Source organism: Propithecus coquereli, unplaced genomic scaffold (assembly GCF_000956105.1).
Source record: "Propithecus coquereli isolate 6110/MARCELLA unplaced genomic scaffold, Pcoq_1.0 Scaffold27, whole genome shotgun sequence".
Classification (NCBI taxonomy): Eukaryota; Metazoa; Chordata; class Mammalia; order Primates; family Indriidae; genus Propithecus; species Propithecus coquereli.
The window spans coordinates 8,608,712-8,615,051 of record NW_012148285.1 but is presented as its reverse complement, the minus strand read 5'-3'; positions in this window follow the sequence as shown (position 1 = coordinate 8,615,051).

Here is a 6,340-nt window from a genome sequence, read left to right as displayed (position 1 = left end):
TCCTTCCGGGCCTGCTCAGAGCCTGAGAGATGCGGAGGGGTGGATGCCGCATCTCAGCATCTCGACACCCCCTGAGAAGGTGCGGTGGACTCGGGCACATTCTCGGAGTCCTCAGGTGAACTCAGGTGTTCGCCCATATGCCCGGCTTAGGATACGGCAGTGAAGGGGCAGACGCTGCCCCCTCCCTTGTGGAACTGATGATGAGGGGGGAGAGGGAGACATCACATGAGAAAACCTAACACTACAAACTTGGGGGGGAGTGCAGGAAAACGGGGTATCTTAGTGAGGGGCACGTCCTCCACTGTAGTATGACATTCTGACGTTTCTGCCGTCAGGGATGGCATCAGGGCTCAAAGCCAGACAAGTCTGAAGGTGCATCCACAAAGTCCGTTGCTGTTCTGTGTCATCGTTGTGTCGTGTAACTTGCTGTTTCTCCCTCTCTGGGTGGAATCGCTGGGTTTCTTCCATATTCTTCCGAAGAGTGGCAGCCCCTGGAGACATCCTTGGCTCGCTGTGTCCTGACGTCCTGTTGATAAACAGGAAGAGAGGCTTTGCTTCAGGAAGCAGGTGGATTCCAGTGGGACGTGGCTCCGTGTGCCTGCCCATGGCCAGGAGAAAATGTCACATCTGCCCAGAGGGTCTCCCAGGTGTTTGCCCACCAGGGTGGAGATCCCCCTCTCAGACACGGTCTCCTCGGGGCAGAGCAGACTTCACCATTCCCAGCAGGCACAGTTTGGAAAAAGAGAAAGTGGTAAACATTTGACAATCATTTTCAACGTTAAGGGCGGACGTTTCTGTTGATTTGTTTGCAGGGAATTCTAGAGAGAGTAGGGAAGAGGGTATATGGTAAGAATGCAAACAGCTTGTAGAGTAGTTTTCTAAGTATAATTTGCAATTCTTGCTTTTGTCTGAAAGTAAAGTGGTAGGAAAAAAAATGACCATCATATGCCTCGTGGAGAGGTCGCACGGGCTGGGGTCTCAGCCTTCTGCAGGGCTCGAACCTGAGCCCCAGAAACGGCACAGCAATGAGCTCCCGAGAGCCCGGCGGGACTTCTGACCACAGCGACATGCCATGTGCGTGGCAGCTGGCATCCGATCTGCTGCAGCGACACAAACGTACCCGCAGGACACTTTCCCCACATTTTCACGGAGGGCCTGTCTCTGTAGTCGTGTTGGTTTATCTTTCCCGGCTTGGTTGTTCTTCTGTTACAACTAAATGTCTTCCTCCTCGTTTTGTGTCTAGCCTGCCCTGTGTCTTAAAGTCTCAAATCAGTTCAGGCCTTTACCAGTGACCAGATGGTGCGCGTGAGGGTGGTGTGTCTGTGGGTGTTCGTTGGGGGAGGTCTGGGTGTCTGTGTTGTGCGTGTCAGGTGGGCTCGGGTGTCTCTGTGGCTGTCTGTGTCTGGCCCTGTGTGTTAGTGTGTGTGTGTCTGTGTCCCTGTGTGTGTCCCCAGGTGGGTGCAGAGGAAGAAGAAGGGTCAGAGCTCTCTGGAGCTGTCTTCTGGAAGCCTTCAGTCCCCAGCTTGGGAGCCCTTCAAGGACTTTCGGGCCCCTGCTGTGGGAAGATAAATGGTTGTCACCTCACTGATCTCAGGGACTAAAGGGCACGAAGGATTATTCCTTCCATTGTCCTACAGGGTGGAGTGGTTCACACCTGGCCTCTCTGACCTTGTCAATTACGAGTTAGGCTACAGGTGGGTGAATCGAGTTGGGAAAGGCTGTCAGTGACACCTCCACCACAGGGCCAGGGCCATCCCCTGGGGAGCATTTAAGACCTTCCTGCTCAGGCCACACCCCAGGCCAATTGGCCTGTCCCCCAGGAACTGCCATGCCTGGGGCTCACGGAAGGGCTTTAATATTATTATTTTTTTAATCAGAAGGGAAAAAGCCTGACTATAATATTATAATAATAAATCCAGCCTGGATCGTATTTCTCTTTATATTATATTAATACCAACACAGTCATAAAATACACTTAATATTTTTTTTTTTTTTTGAGACAGAGTCTCACTGTGTTGCCCGGGCTAGAGTGCTGTGGCATCATCCCAGCAGCAACCTTAAACTCCTGGGCTCAGGCGATCCTCCTGTCTCAGCCTCCCGAGTAGCTGGGACTACAGGCATGCGCCACCATGCTCTGCTAATTTTTTCTATATATTTTTAGTTGTCCAATTAATTTCTTTCTATTTTTAGTAGAGACGAAGTCTCGCTCTTGCTCAGGCTGGTCTCGAACTCCTGAGCTCAAACAATCCGCCCGCCTCGGCCTCCCAGAGAGCTAGGATTACAGGCGTGACCCACCGCGCCCGGCCACACTTAATATATTTTTATGAAGGAAGAGGTTCACGGAAGTGCTAAGATGGCCCTGATTAGCGGGTGGCCCCGGCATGCCCCCAGGTCACCCGCCCAGTCTGGTGGCTGGCGTTAGTGTGCGGGGCTCCGTCATCGATGTGAGCGTCCACAGTACTGAGGGTCATTCGGTAGGTGCCACTGGGTGTGTGACATGTCCCCCCGACACGGCAGCAGGTAGGAGAGACAGGCTGCATGCTCTTGGGGAAGCTAAACAAGAACTTCATTTCGGGATCAATTTGCACATTATGATAAGGTAATCTTGCATGTAAATACTCCTGGGAGCCGGAACAAACGTGTTACAGCCTCACGTGAGGGTCGTTGCCGTGGAGCCCCAGCAGCCGGGGTGAGCGAATGCCGGGCAGGTGTGTTTCTGCTGGGCTACGTGGAAGCGGGGTAGATTACAGAGCTGAGGCCCAGGTGAGGAGGCTCGTGGGTCTCCGAGTAGCTAAGAAACGGGGAGCAGGTGCTGGCAGAGGCTGGCCTCTTAATGCAGGGAGAAGCATTCGGATCCCCTGTAGACGCTCCTCTGTCCACGGCTGCTCACGGAGGGCTTCTAGGGACGAACTTTCTGGGTTTTTTGGTAATAGCTTTATTGCCATGTCATCCACATGCCACACCATTCACCCATGTAAAGTGTACAATTCATAGTTTTTAGTATTAATATATTCACAGGGTTGTGCAACCGCCACCACAATCAATTTTAGGACATTTCCACATCTCAAAAAGCAACCCGTACCCTGTAGTTGTCCCCTCCCGACCCCGCCCTGCCAACCACTGGCGTATTTTCTGTGTCTATAGGTTCGCCCATTCCGGACATTTCATGTAAATGGAGTCATAGAACATGGCTTCTTTCACTTTCCAGAATGTTTTCAAGGTGCATCCGTGTTGTGGCGTGAAAGCCACGTTACGACCAGGTAGTGTGCCATTGCATGGACACCCCACATTGTGTTTTTCCTTTCATCCATTGATGGTTATTTTATCTTGAAAAAGTTCACGATTCTATAACTGCTACTGGTCGTATTGGCTGTGCAAAAAAAAAAAAACAAAGCTTCGTGCCATTTGTCAGTAAAATGATTTAAACAGTTTTCTTCTGTATTCTTTTAAAAATGATCATTGTGGTAAGCCTGGGTAGGAAGTGTGGAATATGAAAAGGTGGCTATGAGTGAGTTTGCCAGGACAGAATCGGGGCTGTCCCGGGCACGTGCGAAGTGTGGACGCCGCTCCTGGGCCAGGTGAGAACAATGCCCTGCCTCGGGCCAGCTGAGGAGTCTGCCCCTGGTTAAAAGCCCACATGTGATTTTTTTCAGGCCTGATCACAGGCGATTGCAACGGATTTACCCGGCGGGCTCTGGGGGCTGCGCTCCCCGCACTGCACTGGGGCGTGGCCGCGCACTGAGGCCCAGGTCTCGGGCCCTGGGGCTCTGCTCTTCTATCTGCATCCAGAGGTCTGCATTTCCAGCCCTGCCGCCTTCATTCCCGGACCTCTGCCTCTGAAGCCTCGGGCAGGGTCTCCTTCAGGGGCCTCTGCTGAGGCCTTTTCATGGGAAGGAGGAGAACCTGGAAGTTACTTCCGCCCCCGGCTCTGACTCAGGACCTGGTACTTTTCCACTTCTAGCCCTCTCCTCCGCCACCCCCAGTCGGTAAAACTGCCAGGGGCCTTTTGCTCAGGACCCCGCATCCGGATGGTGCACCTGACCTTCATCTACCTGCCCAGTTCCCCGGGGAAGCTGGAAGAGGTGGTCGGCGCCTTCTCCAGCGTTAGCCTCTCGCTGTACCGTCGGGTGGGTGGTTTGGGGCTCAACTCTCCCGTGTCTGGCGTGGTGCTTTAATGGGCTCCTCCGACGCCGACGGCTCGGCGCGGCTCCTGGGCGTTAGGTCTCTGATTACGAGACGGTGCTGACCTGCAAGTAGTAGAGGGAAACTAGCGGGCGGTGAGCAGGTTTGCGGATGCCGGGAGCCCAGTGCCCAGCCATTACAGGTCACCCCTGCACCCCTGCCACAGAGCGACCGTGAGCATCACGTCGGTGCCTGCCATGGGCAGGGTGTGTTCTGTCGTTTAATTTCACAAGGATTCTATAAGGTAAGGGTCCCCTCTCTGTTTAATAGATGAAGAAACTGAAATTCTCAAAGGTTAAGTTACTGGTCCCAAGTTCTAAGCTGGGACTCGGCTAAAATGTCAACCCACCCAGACCCAACCTTTCCTGTCCCTTTTGTGCTTGAACTTTTTTCTCTTGGCACTCACAAACTATGGGTTTTCCTTGTTTTCTGGGAGGGAGGCAGCCCCCCCGGCCCACTGGTGGAAGGGAGGGGTGGGGGGCTTTCAGGTGACCTGCTAGGGTGGCCAGCGCCGTCCTCACGCCGACCCAGGTGTGCTGCTGCGGACGCCCAGCCCTGGCAGCAGACGGTGGGAGGGGACACAGCCGGTTCTTGTAAAACTGAGTCTCGCCTGCTTGGCTTGTTTTGCTCCAGCGCGTCGAAGCTGAACACTGCCTGGTCCTGAGGCTTGCTCAGAGGTGCCAAGCCTGCGTCCCAGGCTGCCCATAATTCTGCCCCTGAAAAATGAGCTTATCTGTCTGTTTCTCCTCTGTCTCCCTGTGCCAGAGAGTTGGCTCCACGAGGCCAGGGGCTTTTGTCTGTCTTGCCTCTCAGTGCTGTGTCTCTCGCGCCTAGAACAGTGCCTGGCACACAGTAGGCGCTTGCTGTTTGGGGAGGTCCCCAAGACCACCCCCTGGAAGGACTCGCAGAACTGGGAAGAGCCACTCTACTCATGGTTATGGTTTATTACAGGGAAAGCTAAAGTAAAATCAGCAAAAGGAGAAGACACGTAGGGCAGAGTCCGAGGGAAACCAGGCACAAGCTTCCGGTTATCCTGTCCCAGTGGGCCGTGTGGACGGTGCTTGCTTCACCCGCAACGGTGTGTGGCAACATGTACGGATGCTGCCAGCCACGGAAGCTTGCCAGAGCCTTGGTGTTGAGGGTTTTTCTTGGCAATTGGTCGTGGCCAACTGCCTGCATGGCTGGCCTTTGCCTCCGGGCCTTTCAGAGATCACACCGCTACCGCATGGACCAGGCCGCCACCAGAAATCACACTGTGAGCACAGACTGGCTGGCTTGACCCAAGCCCCAGGTAAACAGACACTGACCTTATCAGGCAGGACGCCCAAGGGCCTGGACGTTACTGCATTAGTGCTGCATGAAGACTGGCCCTCGAGGCCTCCACTGGCGTTGGGTGGGGAGGGAGAGAACCAGGCTCAGGCGGTGGTGGGCGCTGGAGCTCCAGTTAAGAGAAAATGGGGAAGGGTTGGCAGGTAACTCCCCTCCCAGATGCTGACTGAGTGAGGCTCAGACTCAGACGGCAGGGGCCCAGGTAGGCCACCTGCTGCTAACAGGTGTTTCACCAGTGGGTGTGGGGCTGGGACACGGGCCTGGGAGGCCTCATGCTGGGTGTGTCCCTTCTACTTTTTGAGTCTCAGACGGTGACAGCCATGGGCAGGGGGGAGCAGGTAGGCAAATCTGGGCTCCCCCCTTGCTCTGAAATCCAAGCTGCTCTGTCGGTCCCTCGGGCTCTCGAAGCTCGGTGGAGCCCAGCTTGTGTGAGGGGTCCCTCGCGCTTCATGGTGTGTGGTCTGGGTGGCTGGAGCCTTAATCCGGAGGAAGAGGCCCTGAGGTAGCTTGATGGATGATTCAAAGAGCCTGCAATCTCTTCTGGGTTCTTCTTTTGCCTGAAGGAAAATGAGTGATTCCAGGAAAGCATCGCTCATGGGAGACCTCCCAGTACCCTACACGAGAGCGATGAGAATTTTAACTTTGTCCCCAGAATATTCTGCTTAAAAGCAACGCAAGGATGAGTACGTGATCTTTGATGGTGCCACTGAGTTTGTATCTCTTTGATTTCGACGCCCCTGCTCGCGTGTATGTGTTGCTTCCTAATAGGTCTCCTATTAGTTTAATAATCACCGGAATGTTATTTGAGTACCTCCCTGTGTGCGAATAC